The sequence below is a fragment of the Nannospalax galili genome, unplaced genomic scaffold, assembly GCF_000622305.1.
Source record: "Nannospalax galili isolate Female #2095 unplaced genomic scaffold, S.galili_v1.0 scaffold238, whole genome shotgun sequence".
In the NCBI taxonomy this organism is placed as follows: Eukaryota; Metazoa; Chordata; class Mammalia; order Rodentia; family Spalacidae; genus Nannospalax; species Nannospalax galili.
The window spans coordinates 3,677,893-3,692,648 of record NW_008341888.1 but is presented as its reverse complement, the minus strand read 5'-3'; the positions used below and the strand labels follow the sequence as shown (position 1 = coordinate 3,692,648).

Here is a 14,756-nt window from a genome sequence, read left to right as displayed (position 1 = left end):
ATGTAATGAGCAAAATAAATCAATACTTATTAATATATTAACATACTGTGAATAATAAGAACCCCCAATTCAAACAAGATAACTACAACATCTATCCCTAACAATAAAGAGACATTCTAAGTATATCGAATCCAGAATCCCTCAACTCTTGTACTACTGATATTCTAGGTTTGATAATTCTCTGGAGGAGCTGTTCTGTATACCACAGGATATTTAGCAATGTCACTAACCTCTACCCACTACATCCCAGTAGGATGCACCACCCCTCAGTTATGATTAACAACAAAAATGTCACCACACACTCCCTGCCACATGTCTCCACGAAGATAAAAATCACACCTGGAAGGCTGGAGAGATGGCTCAGCGGTTAAGAACACTGACTGTTGCTCCAAAAGACCAATGTCAAAACCCCAGCACCCAGTTGGCAGCTCCCAGCTGTCTTTACCCCCAGTCCCAGGGGACCCGACAGCCTCTCTGTCTTCTGTGGGCATTGCATGACACGGGTGCACTTACCTACATGCAGGCAATACATGCATACACATAAAATAAAAATAATAAATAAAATATTTTAAAAAATAAATAAAAATCACACCTGGGAGGCTAGGGAGATAGCTCAGTGGTTAAGAGCACTGACTGCTCTTGCTAAGGACCCAGGTTCAGTTCCCAGGACCCACATGGCAGCTAACAATTGTCCATAACTCCAGTTATGGACTGGAGATTCAACTCCCTCTTCTGACCCTCACAGCAGCGCACAACACGAGTATACTTACACACATGCAGGCAATACACTCATACACATAAAATTAAAATAATACATAAAATACTCCTTTAAAAAAATCACACCTGGGCACGAAGCACTGATTTATATAAACTGCACTAAAAATTGCATTAAAATCAGGCTTCCTTGAAGCCATGAACAAGATTATTCAAAAATTTATATACAGACCAAAGAAACTGGAATAGCCAAAAAAAAATTTTAAAAAGAAGTTAGAATAATCACAAAATATAGCCTTAAGACTTAGTTATAAAGCTATAATAATTAAAACACCACAGACTTAGAAAATGGAAAGAGGCTTGGACAAATGAAACAGAAAATATTCCAAAAAAAAGATACATGCATAACTACACTGGAAAAATGCCCACCTCCAAGATCTCCATGTATTCATTTCCAGAACCTGCAAACAAATGGACTTCATAGACATGATCAAGAAAATACAGATGAGTGAGGAAACTAGATTGTCTGTGTGGGCCAAATGCAATCACAAGAGTTCTAAAGGAAGCAGGAAAGCCAAAGTCATGAAAGAAAAAAAGACCAAAAATAAAAAGGTCAGAGTCAGAAACGGAAGACGCTATTGACTTTGAAGGTTAACCAAGGAATGCAAGCAAACATAGAGGCAGAAAAAGACAAGGAAACAGATTCTGCACAAGAACCCCCGCAGAATGTACAGCCCTGACAAATGCCTTTATTTTGACCTAGCAAAACCTAATTCTGGACTTAGGATAATCAGAAATGAAAGATTATAAACTTAGATTAACCTACTAAGTTTATGACAATCTGTTTCAGCAGCTATGAGAAACAGGGAAGAATACCTTTGACACTGGAAAAATTGAACAAGAAATAAGTCCCCATCTATAATCCATGTAAGAATTAACTTAAAATGGAATACAGATCTATATAAAAGGCAAAAATACAAAGCTTTTAGAAGAAAATAGAGTCTTAATAACTTTGATTTAGGCAAACAATTCTTTTTTTTATATTTTATTTATTATTTTTATTTTATGTGAATGCATATACTGCCTGCATGCAGGTAAGTGCACCCATGTCATGCAACGCCCATGGAGGACAGAAGATGCTGTCAGATCCCCTGGAACTAGAGTTACAGACAGTTGTTAGCTGCCATGTGGGTTCTGGGATTCAAACCCGGGTCTTCTGCAAGAACAGTCTGTGTTCTTAACTGCTGAGCCATCTCTCCAGCCCCTAGGCAAACAATTCTTAGACATGACAATAAGAGCATGAAACATAAAGCAAATAGTGATAACCTGAAGCTAATCAACTAAAAACATGTGCTGGCGAGAGAGTTTAGCAAGTAAAGGAACTTGTCACTAAGACAGATGACCTGAGTTTGATCCCTGCGGTTCACACGGTAGAACAAGAGAACCAATTCCCACAAGCTATTCCTCTGACCTCCATATGGAATCCATAGCACATGTGCCCCCCCACACACATAAGGACATGTAATGTTTGAAAATAAGAACATTTTTCTGCCCCCTCTTCAGTGATGGTCCCTGAGCCTTGGAGGGGGGAAACTGCTGTCCCATTTGGGGTTGAGCACTCCACCATCACTTATTTTTAGCTCTATTACTATTTATGGCTTTCTGCATTAACCACTGCTAGATGCAGCACTAATCTATGCATATGAACATGAGTATTTAGAAGTCAGTTTGACAACATGACTGCTTAGCAAAACAACAGCAGGCTCCCGACTCTTCCCCCCTCCCCAGTGGGCCTGTAATCAAAAGCCAGAGGATGGGGAGATATGTGGTAAAAAGATGTCGTCTGGACATGCTATAGCCATTGCACGCATGAACTCATTGAAGCTGTGGTTATCTACATAAAGCCTACACAAGACTGGGACATTTCATAACAGATGGGGAAGGGGCCCATGAGACCCCAACCCTCTCAGAGGGTCTATTGACAATTAATGCTTGTTGAGGAAGTGTCATATATACAATATATATATATATAATTCTAAACACTCTGCATTAAGGTACTATTAAAGAAATTTAAAAACAAGCTTTGAATGGGAAGACACTATTTGCAAATAATATATTTGAGAAAGGTCTTTTATCCAGAATACATAAAGAATTCACTAAAAAAGGCATGGTAGTTCATGCCAGGAATCCCAGCACTTGGGAAGGAGAAACAGGAGAATTACAATTTCAAGGCCAGCCTGGGCTACATTATACATTGCAGCCCTGTTTCAAAAAAATAGGGTGGGTTGGGATGCAAATGGATGGAAAGGGAAAAGGAAGAAAAAATTCCCTGAACTCCAGAGGAAACCAAAAGGCCCAATTAAGAATGAATGGGACTACAGGGAGACCCTGTCTCAAAAAGACACACACACACACAAACACACACACACACACACACACACACACACACACACACACACACACACAAGAATGAATGAAACACTTAGACACTACACAAAAGTGGATATATGGGTGACAAATAAGATCATGGAAAAATGTTCAATATCATTTTCAAATAGAGAAGTGAAATTAAAACCACAAGATAATTATAAATACAAAGGGCCTCAACTCACCAATGAAGATGTAGATTAACTAGCTGACTAAAAGAAAACAAAGATACAGTTATCTGTAGTCTCCAAGAAATGGAGTTAGCTAGAAAAATCTTCTAAAAAATGAGAGTCAAAGAATGAAAATCAATCTATAAAACAAAAAGAAACCATCATCAAGCTGTCATAGTGATTCCTAAAAATAAGTTAGAAGAGATAAAGAGAGCCACTATACATTAATAGGGAACAGTCCATCAAGAAAATATAACTTAGGGCTGGAGAGATGGCTCAGTGGATGAGAACACTGGATACTCTTGCAGAGGACCCAGGTTCAATTCCCAGCACCCACATGGCAGCTAACAACCACAGTAATTCCAATTTCAGGGGATCTGACACCCTCTTCTGGCCTCTGCTGGTTTTGCATAACACAGGTGCACTTACATACATGCAGGCAAAACACTCATAAACATAAAATAAAAATAAATTCAAAAAGAAAATATAACCATGGTAAATATTCATACATCAAATATTGGGGCTCCCAATTTTATAAAACAAACAATGAAAGGCATAAAAGGCCACATAAGTCCTGACACAATGATAGTGGGGAATGCCAATACCCTACTTTCCTATTTAGATAGGGCTTTCAAAATAAAACTCAGCAAAGAACTTTAGAATTAAATTACCCCACAGATCAACTGGACTTAACATATCTACAGAATAGTCCATGCCATAGATACAGAATACACACTCTTCTCAGGAGCACATGGATCATTCTCTAAAAGTGATCAAATTATAGACCACGAAGCAAGTACTAATAATTTTTTTTAATTAAGGTAATTCTTCATATCACATCAGACTTCAGGGGAATAAAAGTAAAAATCAATAGTAAGAAAAACCTAAGAAACTACACAAATACTTGGCAACTAAACAATACACTTCTGGATGAAAAGTGGGTCACTGATGAAATTAGAAAAGAAATGAAAAACTTCCTAGAATCAAATGAAAATGAGAATGCAAGCGCTGCAACCAAGGCAGTCCAAGAGAAAAGTTTAGAGGTATAAGGGCTTACACTTTTTAAAAATCAGACAAATTTCAAGTAAACTCGTGATACAAGGCTTAGAAAAACAGGAAGCCAAACCCTACACCTGCAGATGGCAAGAAATAATAGATTAGGACAGAAATGAACAAAACAGAGACTAAAGTAACAATACATAGAAGCAATTGAAGAGTTGGTTCTTTAAAAAGATTAAAAGGATTGACAAACCCCTAGCCAAACTAACAAAAAGAAAGAAGACCCAAATAAAATTGGAAATGAAATGGAAATAGATATGGTAGACAATAGTGCTTACAATGAAATCCAGAAAACCACAAGGAATACAATGGAAACTAAAATTCCAAAAAGCGGGAAAACCTAGAGGAAATAAATTTCTAAACTTACATTAAAATGAAATCTAGAAGGTATAAATAATTTAAACAGACTCATAAAAAGCAACGAGACTGAAGCAGTAATTTTAAATGTCTCTCCACAAAGAAAAGTCCAGGACTGGATAGATTCACTGCTGAATCCTACTACATTTTAAAGGAAGCTCTAGCACCAATACTTCTCAAATTATTCCACAAAACAAAAAGGGAAGGAATGCTACCAAACTCTTACTATGAAGCCAGGATTACCCTGATACCAAAACCCAATAAAATAATAAAAACAAGAAATAAGCCGCCAATCACATTCCCTAATGTACATGCAAAAATTCTCAGCAAAATACTTGCAAACTGACTTCAACTGCACATTACGTTCATATATCATGGCCAAGTTGGTTTTATCCCAGAGACGCAAGGCTGGTTTCAGACTATGGAGATCAATAAATGTAATGCACCATATAAATAAACAGAAGGATGAGAATGACATGACCATCTTCATAGATGAAGTAAAAGCATTTGATAAAATTCAAAATGCTGCTGGGTGTGGTGATGCACGCCTTTAATCCCAGCACTCGGGAGGCAGAGGCAGGCAGATCTCTGTGAGTTCAAGGCAAGCCTGGTCTACACAGAGAGTTCCAGGACAGCTGGGGTTACAGGGAGACCCTGTCTCAAAAAAGACCAAAAAAAAAAAAAATCAAAATGCTTACATGATATAAGTCCTAAAGAAATAAGGAGTATGGGATAGGAGATAACTCAGTCACTATACTACTTGTCCCACAAGCATAAGGGCCTGACTAAGTTCAATACACAGAATGCATGTACAAAGCCAGATGTGCTAACACATTCTTATAATCCCAGCACTAGGGAGGAAGAGCCGGGCAGAATCCTGCGGCTCCCTGGCCAGCCACATCCTAGCCTACTTGGCTAGCTCCAGGCAAATGAGAGATTCTATCTTCAAAAGATGGAGGCTCCTGGCCTCCATGTGTACACACACACACACACACACACACACACACACACACAAACTTCCCACACTGCCCACACACAAAGAAATTAGGAAGCATGGTGTATGCCTCCAAATAATAAAAGGTATATAGAACAAACCTATAGACAGTAAGTGGGGGAAAACTGAGAGCACTTCCTTCAAAATGTAGAATAAAAGTGGTTACTCTTTTCATTCATTCAAAATAGTGCTCAAAGTCTTAGCTCGAGCAGTAAGACAATCCAAAGATATAGAGGACAAAATTAGAATTTTCCCAATTCATATATGACATAATTCTATACTCAAAAGACCCTATACACCCCACGAGAAAACTGTTATTTTGATAGACACTTTCAGTAAACTTGCAGAATACAAAAATCAACATACAAAAAAAATTTAGAAAACTTCTTATATAACAGTAACTACTTGTGGAGAATGAGATTAGAAAAAAACATACCATTCACAATAATTCCAAAAGTGCCTAGGAATAAACCTAACCAAGGAAGACAGAGACATTCATAGTACAAATGTTAAGACACAGAAAAAAGGAAATTGACCTCTACTATACTACAGAGTGATAATGATTTTTTACAAAAAACACCCTGGTACTTGGCACACAAAAACAAGCACACGGATCAATGAAACAGATTAGAGAACCTAGCAATAACCCACAAATACATGGCCACTTAATGTTTGACAAAAGTGTCAAAAACATGTACTGGAAAAAAGACTGCCTATTCAACAAACAGTACTAGCAAAATTGGTTATCTACTGGCAAAAGAATAAGAATTATGTTCATATCTCCCACCTTGCACAAACTATATTAAAAACCTGAAGCAGGTGTGTGTGTGTGTGTGTGTGTGTGTGTGTGTGTCTGGGGGTTATCGAGGAGTATGTGGGGGGCGAAACACAACTGGCCATGGCAGCAGCCGAGGAAGAGGACAGGGGCTCCGAAGGGCCAAACCAGGAGTGGGGCAGGCGCGACCTTCAAATGAAATATATGTCTGGAGACATATTGCAAAGCTGTGGTCATCCTGTGTGGCCACCTGTATTGTTGGCCCTGTCTTCATCAGTGGCTGGAGACGTGACCAGACTGGCAAGAATACCCCATGTGTAAAGCTGGCATCAGCTGACAGAAGGTTGTCCCTCTTTATGGGCGAGGTAGCCAGAAGCCCCAGGATCCCAGATTGAAAACTCCAACCTGCCCCCAAGGCCAAAGGCCATCTCCAGAGAGCAGAGGGAGCTTTCAGCTCTTTGGTGATACTGGGGGCTTCCACTTTTCATTTGGCATTGGTGCTTTTCCCTTTGGCTTTTTCATCACTGTCTTCAAAGCCCATGAGCCTTTCCGCAGGGGTACAGGTGTAGATCTGGGACAGGGTCACCCAGCCTCCAGCTGGCAAGATTTGCCCTTCTTGTTTCTCATCATCTTCTTCTGGCTGCACAGTATTTAAGCTGTGTCTCTGTCCTGCCCACCTCCAACCAGGGGAGAATCAGTATTGGGGGTCCTTGCTGACCCTTCCTTATTTCTGGACACCCCCCCTTCAGTGAGCCCTCCACTTCTGTTGGCTAAGGCCAATCCTGGCCACCCTTGAGGAGGGCATAGAGAAGAGATGCTTAAGGGCATAGAGAAGAGACAGGAATGCCTGCTGCTCTGTACTGCTGGCTCAGGAGCACTGTAACTCCCAGCCCTAGAGGACCAGGACAGATGTAAGGCAGATGTGCTATTGTCCTTTCTCCCAATCCTTTGCTTTCCCCCAGATTTGTTCATTTCATGTTGTAAGGTGGGATAGGCTCCCTCTGACTTCCTCACTCCTCCTTGTTGATTTAATTTAATTCATCTCCCCCCAGTGTCTAATAGGAGTTCTGACTCTAAATGTCACTTCATCAGTCCCTCACTACCTCCTTTATTACAAATTCAATAATAAAAAAAGATGAAATATAAAAAACCCCTGAAGCAGTAAAACTAATAGAGGAAAGAACGTTAAGACATAGGCATATTTAGACAATAGCTTTCTCAAGAGGACTGCAAAGCATAGGAAACTGTCCAAACTATTGACAAATGAAAGTTTCTGCACAGCAAAGGAAACTATCAGAAGAGTGAACAATCACCTACAGAATTGGAGAAAAATTTTTCCTATATATACATAAACAACTGCAAAAATTAAACACTCAAACTCCCAAACTATCAATTAATGGGCTAACAAAATGTACAGACAATTCTCAAAAGGTACTTCAGTGGGTTAATATCTAGAATATGTAAACAACTGCAAAACCTACCCCTAAACTGCCAACGAGCCAGTAAATAACCTAATGAAATAAGCATAGAGTTACTAAAAGCAGAAACACAAGGGACAAATCTCTCTCTCTCATATGTGTGTGTGTGTGTGTGTGTGTGTGTGTGTGTGTGTGTTCCTTAACATCTTTAGCTTTCTGGGAAATGCAAATTAAAACTATGTTGAGATTGCATCTTGTCCCAATCAGAATTGGTTAGCATCAAGAAAAGAAATGGTGGCTCAAAAGGTAAAAGCATTTGATATGCAAGGCTCACAACCTGAGTTTGGACCACCAGAAACCATGTAAAAGCACACACTGGCACATGTCTCTAATCACAACATTCCTATAATGAGATGGGAGGAAGAAACACTAGACTCCCCCAGAAGCTTGCAGGCCAGTTAGCCTGGGGTATGCAGTGCAGCAGCAAACACAGAGAGGCCTACCCCAAGCAAGGTGGAAGGAGAGGACTAACACCTGGAGTTGTCCTTTGACTTTACATGTGTGCTGTGGCAAATATACACCCTCACACACAAACATGGACACATTCATACACGTTTCTTTCTCTCTCTCTCTCTCTCTCTCTCTCTCTCTCTCTCTCTGTCTCCATACACAAAGACAAACCTGCACTTCATGTTTAGTCCTGCTATTCATAACAGCAAGGAAATGAAATTAGCTTAGATGTCTATTAACAGATGAATGGATAATGAAAATCGGATACAAATAAAACACAGAATTTTACTTAGCTGCAGAGAAAAATTAAATAAGGAAACTTGCAGTTAAATGGAAGGATTTAGAAATTATGACATTTAGCCAGATAACCCAAGCTAAGAAAAACAAATATTGCATGCTGTGTCACAGTCTCACAGGTGGACTACAGCTTTTAGTATTTGCATATGTGTTGAGTATGAGAAGAAGCTATGAGACTAGAAAAGAGACCGTGTAATGGACACATATGACAGGAAAGCTGAAAGAAGCTACTGTCAGTGGCATAGTATAAGGCAGGTCAGGAGAAGGGTGAGGAGGGTCAATAAAAACAAACTATGTCTGAAAATGCCACAGTGAAACAGTACTTTGTACACCAATTTTAGGCTGACCAGTGTGGGGACCTAAAAGCCCCGCCTTGCAGAGGTCCAAAAGGAAGTTACTGGGGTGCGGCCTGACTTGTTTTGAAAGTCTGAAGGATACTTCTGCACTGCTGAGGAGTGGATGATCAGTCGGTGATCATCCTTAAGATACACCCTCAGGGGGGAGGAGGATTTCCAGATGCCTTTATAAGCTCTGTAACGTCTGCAATAAATGAGTTCCTGCTTGACTAGACTCCCTGTTGCATATGATTGTTCCTGGTGCTGGGGGTGGCAAGGGCTGGAAAACAGCACGCTTACTCATCCCCAGTCATCCTCATGCGGGGGTCGCAGCGCAGGCCCGCCCCCCCCCCCCGCAACTGGTGCCCAGCGTGGCGCTCAAAGGAAGGTGAAAAGAAAAGGATTGGGGCCAGTCAAGAGACCGGGGTAAGCGAGACCTGAAAGATGGGTAAAGGTGCTGAGTGATATGCTTAAAAGTAGGGGACTGGACCTGTTAGATCCGGCAGCACAAAAGGTTTGGGCAAAGGCCATTCAATTGGCTCCCTGGCTACTTGGGGCTAATGTTTTTACTGGGGATACATGGGATGTGGAACGCCTAGCTCGACAAAGGGAGGTTCAATTGGGGATTGATCCACCTCTGGGGCTCTCAGAAGTGAAACCAAAATCTGCCAAAGTAACAAGCGGCACCTTGGGAGCGCCCTGGCCAAATTCAGGGCTTCCCAGGATCCATGCAGATGGAGGTAAAGGGGAGGTGCGACCCCTGGTGGCGGCAGGGTTGTCTGCCAACCTCATAGGACAAGATATTTGGGGGGGGGACACAGGCCCGCATAACCACTGATAACAAGGCCTTTTATGATGACCTTTTGGACCTTGAAGAGTCTGATAGGCTTCCCGAGTCAGCAACTCAGGGGTTGTCTTGCCATATCAATTACAGGGGGGACCCAAAGAAAGAGCTTTGGGTTCACCCCCAATTCTAAGGGCCACTGCCCCTCAGGTTCTGACTGTCCGGTGGTCCCCTGGGGTGCCGGTATGGGTGGAGCAGTGGCCATTGCCTGAGACAAAGCTACAGGTCTTAAAGGAAATAGTGCAGGACAAGTATGGTTGGGCCACATGCGGCCTTCTGCAAGTCCATGGAACACACCTGTCTTTGGTATTAAGAAAGCCTCTGGCAAATGGAGAATGTTGCAAGACTTGCGAAAAGTCAATGCTAGAATGACCCTAATGGGTACGCCCTTCAGGGGACTGTCTTGGATCCCTGCTATTCCCTCAGATTTATTTCTTATAGACATTAAAGATTGTTTTTTTTCTATCCCTCTACAACCCCAGGATTGTGAAAAATTTGCTTTCTCTGTACCTTCCACCAACTTTAAAACGCCTAATGAGAGGTATGAATGGACTGTTTTACCCCAAGGTATGGCCAATAGCCCAGCATTCTGCCAAAGCTATGTGAAGACCCTTTTGGGGCCTGCTCACTTGCTGCCACATGCCACTGTGTACATTTATATGGATGATATAATCTTGGGAACTCCAAGCCCCCAACAATTAGAAGAGTTATATAAGGTTACTCAAAAATGTCTACAGACAGGTGGACTCCATGTATCCGATGATGAAATACAGTCTATTGATCCCTTTAAAATTCTGGGAACCACACTCTCTTTGGAAGGAGTAAGTCCTTTAAAACCACAACTGGCTGTCAAGCCCACCATAACCCTGACAGAGCTACAAAAATTATTAGGAGAAGTTAATTGGCTATGAGCCTGGATGCCTATTCCCACTGAGACTTTAAGACCACTGTTTCAGTTGCTAGTAGGAAAACAGCCTTCAAAACTAATTCACCTGGCTCCTCAAAACCTGGACATCTTACATGAGGTCCAGGATGCCCTGAACCGAGCCCAACTTGCCCGGTACACGCCTAGTAAAGATCTTGAGTTATGGGTACTCTCCGGTGAAACCCTGATGACATCCATCCTTACGCAGGACAGGAAGCCCCTTCAATGGATGCATGCCTCTCTGGGCGGTGTACCGTGGATTTATACACCCATGGATCAATTGGCTGACCTGACTGAGAAAGCACGTGATGTAGCTCTCACATATTATGGCACAGACCCTCTTAAAATTGTTATCCCCTATCGGCTTAGGGATTTTGAATGGCACTGCAGAAATAATAACCAAGTTGCCATAGCCTTGGAAGGGTGCCTGGGGAATTTGGACTGTTGTTATGGCACTCATAAATGGGTAACCTCCTTTTGCACCCTCTGTTGGTACACTCCACGGCTATATGTCAGGGAGCCCTTAGTGAAAGCCTACAATGTTTCCACTGACAGAGGCAGATTTGAAGCTGCAGTGGTAGTATACCCAGGGGCAGATGAGAAACCAAAAAGATATGTTCACACTTGTGATGGCTCAGCTCAATTCAAGGAAATCATGGCCATTGCTTTAGCATTAACAAAGGTAAATGAGCCCATAAATTTGTTTTCTGACAGTCTGTATATAGTCAATCTTCTTCCAGGGCTATTAGGTTCTCATATCCGGTTGGATGGGAACCTCATTACTCCCTTGATGATTCAGACTTGTATGCTCCTTAAAGAGAGAGAGAAGCCCCTATCTTCTTACAGCATCTTAGGGGGCCCAAGGATTTCCTGGGCTTTTATCCCAGGATAAAAGGCAATGCAGAGGCAGACAATATGGCTTCCACCCAGGTCCTGTCAGCAGGCCTGAAGGAAGCTCAGGGGTTACATAACTTCACTCATGTAAATTGGTGGGGACTCCATAAGAGGTTTCCTCAAGTTCCCATCAAGGACCTAAAGAAGATTGTACATACCTGTAAGTCTTGTCAACCCTTTCTACAGGTACCGCCCCTGCAACATCCAGGGGTAAACCCCAGGGGATTCAAGCCCAATTCCTTGTGGCAGACGGATGTCACACACTATGGTCCTTTTGGAAAGCTTAAGTATATTTTTGTGTCCATCAACACATTCTCACATGCCTGTTGGGCTACTGTTCATACAGGAGAGAAGTCTAAACATGCTCAGTCTCATTTTCTCCAGTGCTTTGCTACATTGGGATTTCCCCAACAAATTAAAACTGATAATGGACCATGTTTTGTGAGTAAAAATTTACAAGATTTCTTTTCACTTTGGGGAATTCAACACAATACAGGAATTCCCTACAATCCCCAAGGTCACGCCATTGTAGAATGCAACCACCAAAACCTAAAAATTCAATTACAAATACAAAAAGGGGGACTAAGCCCCCACCAACAGTTGGGTATGGCCTTATTCACTATTAATATTCTTAATTTTCAAAAAAATCAGTTGGAATCCCAGTTTCAGAAGCATTGGGGACGACAGGAGCAGAGACCTGAGGTATGGGTAAGGTGGAAGGACCCCATTACAGGGCAATGGAGAGACCCAGATCCATTGCTAACCATGGGTGGAGGCTTTGGCTGTGTCTACCCTACAGGAGATTCAAACCCCATATGGGTGCCTGTGAAAAACCTTAAGTGGTTAGGCCAGGATCCGACTGACTAGCATGACGGTCCATGGACAATAGCACAACTGGCTGATTGGCTAAAAGGTACATGATCTCAGAAGTACTTCAACTTGTCCTATGCCATGACTTGATAATTCGGCAACAGAGGACCCTTGGAAGTGCCACGGCCCACCTCCTCATGATTATGGACTCCTCCAGAAATATACCCCCTCCGGTTGCCCATGCTTAGCTAACCGAGTTAGGCAGAGACTAAGACTGTCACAGGCTGGCATTACCCACGCGGCTGCCCTTAATCATGACAAATTTTTAGCCAAGGACGGGTAAGATGTCCCATGACAAGCACTCCTAAGACCGGACATGCACATGGCCAGGTGCATGGTCCAATGACGAGCAAGGCTTGGTCAGAGGTGACACAACCTAAGACAGGCAAAAATGTATATGATTAGAGGAAGGAGATAGCCATCTCTCCTCAGGGAGCTGCCTATGAGATGGATAACCCGTGAAATAAAGTCAGTCCGGCCTTATAAAATAAAAATAAAAGGGGGAGATGTGGGGACCTAAAGGCCCCGCCTCGCAGAGGTCCGAGAGGAAGTTACTGGGGTGTGGCCTGACTTGTTTTGCAAGTCTGAAGGATACTTCCGCATTGCTGACGAGTGCATGATCAGCCTGTGATCATCCTTAAGATACACCCTCGGGGGAAGGGGGATTTCCAGATGCCTTTATAAGCTCTGTAACTCCTGCAATAAATGAGTTCCTGCTTGACTAGACTCCCCGTTGCGTCTGATTGTTCCCGGTGCTGGGGGCGGCAAGGACTGGCGAATGGCGTGCTTACTCATCCCCAGTCATCCTCGCGCGGGGGTCACAGGCTCAAACCCCATGCAGACCAGACTCTAGTGAATGAAGTCACACTGAGGGACATTTGGGGACACAAACTTGAGTCAATAAGCCTTATCATCTATGAAAGAATTCATGAAATCCGGTAGAGGGGGTTATGGGAGGGTACAGATGGGGAAGAGGTCTAAATATGATCAAGATGCATCATATCAAAGGCACACAAATTCAATAAATATGTATATTGAAAAATGTATATGCATGTTTGTGTAGAAAAGTTTGCATATATGTATCACATAGAAAATACAAAAATAAACTTGTGAGAAGGTGAAAAAAAATTAGCCAGGTATAGTAGCACACACCTTTTTAAACCCAGTACTCAAGAGGCAGAGCTAGGCTGATTTCCTGTGAGTTTGAGGCTGGCCTGGTCTTCCTAGGGAGTTTCAGGCCAGCCAGAGTTATGCGATGAGACCTTATTTCAACAAAACAAAACAACAATTTTGTGTGTGTTGCAGCCTTAAACAAGTTTGTATGTGGCATGATTCCATTTATATGGTGCTATGGCTTGGATATGGTTTGTATCTCCCCAAGGTCCATGTGCTAAATGTTTGGTCCCCAGTGTGACAATGTTAAGAGACAGTGTCTTGGTTAGCTTTAATTGTCAACCTGACACAGCCTAGAGTTATCTGAGAAAGAAGTCTCAATTAAGAATTGCCTAAATTATATGGTGCTCATAGGCATGTCTCTGCGAGACTGTCTTGATTGATAATTGATGCAAGAGGGTCCAGCCCACTGATGGACTGAGACTTGGAATTGGAAGCCAAATAAACCCTTAGTTGATTCTGGTCAGAGTATTTGTCATAGCAACAGAAGTGAAACTAGAAAAGGTGGCAAAGCACCAAAAACTGGGGGCCACAGTGTGGTAATTAGGACATAAGAGGCATCATCTTTAGAAGAAATTAATGAAGCTTTTATAGGACAATGGCTAGTCTTGGAAAGAATGGGCTACTTAAGAAGAGCGAGCCTAAATCCAATGAATCCCTAGATTCCTGCGTTACCATGTCATTTCTTCCTGCTGCTTCTCTGTAGTATTCCTGTCAAGATGCCATCTACTTTGCGGTTAATATCGCTGGGCTCAGAACCAGGTAGATGTTAGTGTTATGATCTTCAATCTCCACAACAGTGAGCTGAATAATCTTGTTTCTGAAGTACCAGCCTTGGGCATTTTGTTACACCAAGAGAAAACAGGATAAGCTACAAATGAGAAAAATTATCCTGAGAGGATAAATCAGTGTTTCCCAGCAGTTAGGGCTCTAGAATGGGGTAATATAAGGGAGATATATGGAAGGTATTGGCATTTTTCTGTATCTTGATTGG

The 14,756-nt window shown here is 42.1% G+C and overlaps 1 protein-coding gene and 1 pseudogene across 8 annotated transcripts in view; one reads left to right on the top strand and one right to left on the bottom strand.

The window, feature by feature from the left end:
• The window catches only part of Abcb7 (ATP binding cassette subfamily B member 7), a 155,323-nt gene that overhangs the window by 39,015 nt on the left and 101,552 nt on the right, over nt 1-14,756 (bottom strand). The window lies entirely within an intron of this gene.
• On the top strand, nt 6,620-7,151 carry LOC103737843 (annotated as a pseudogene).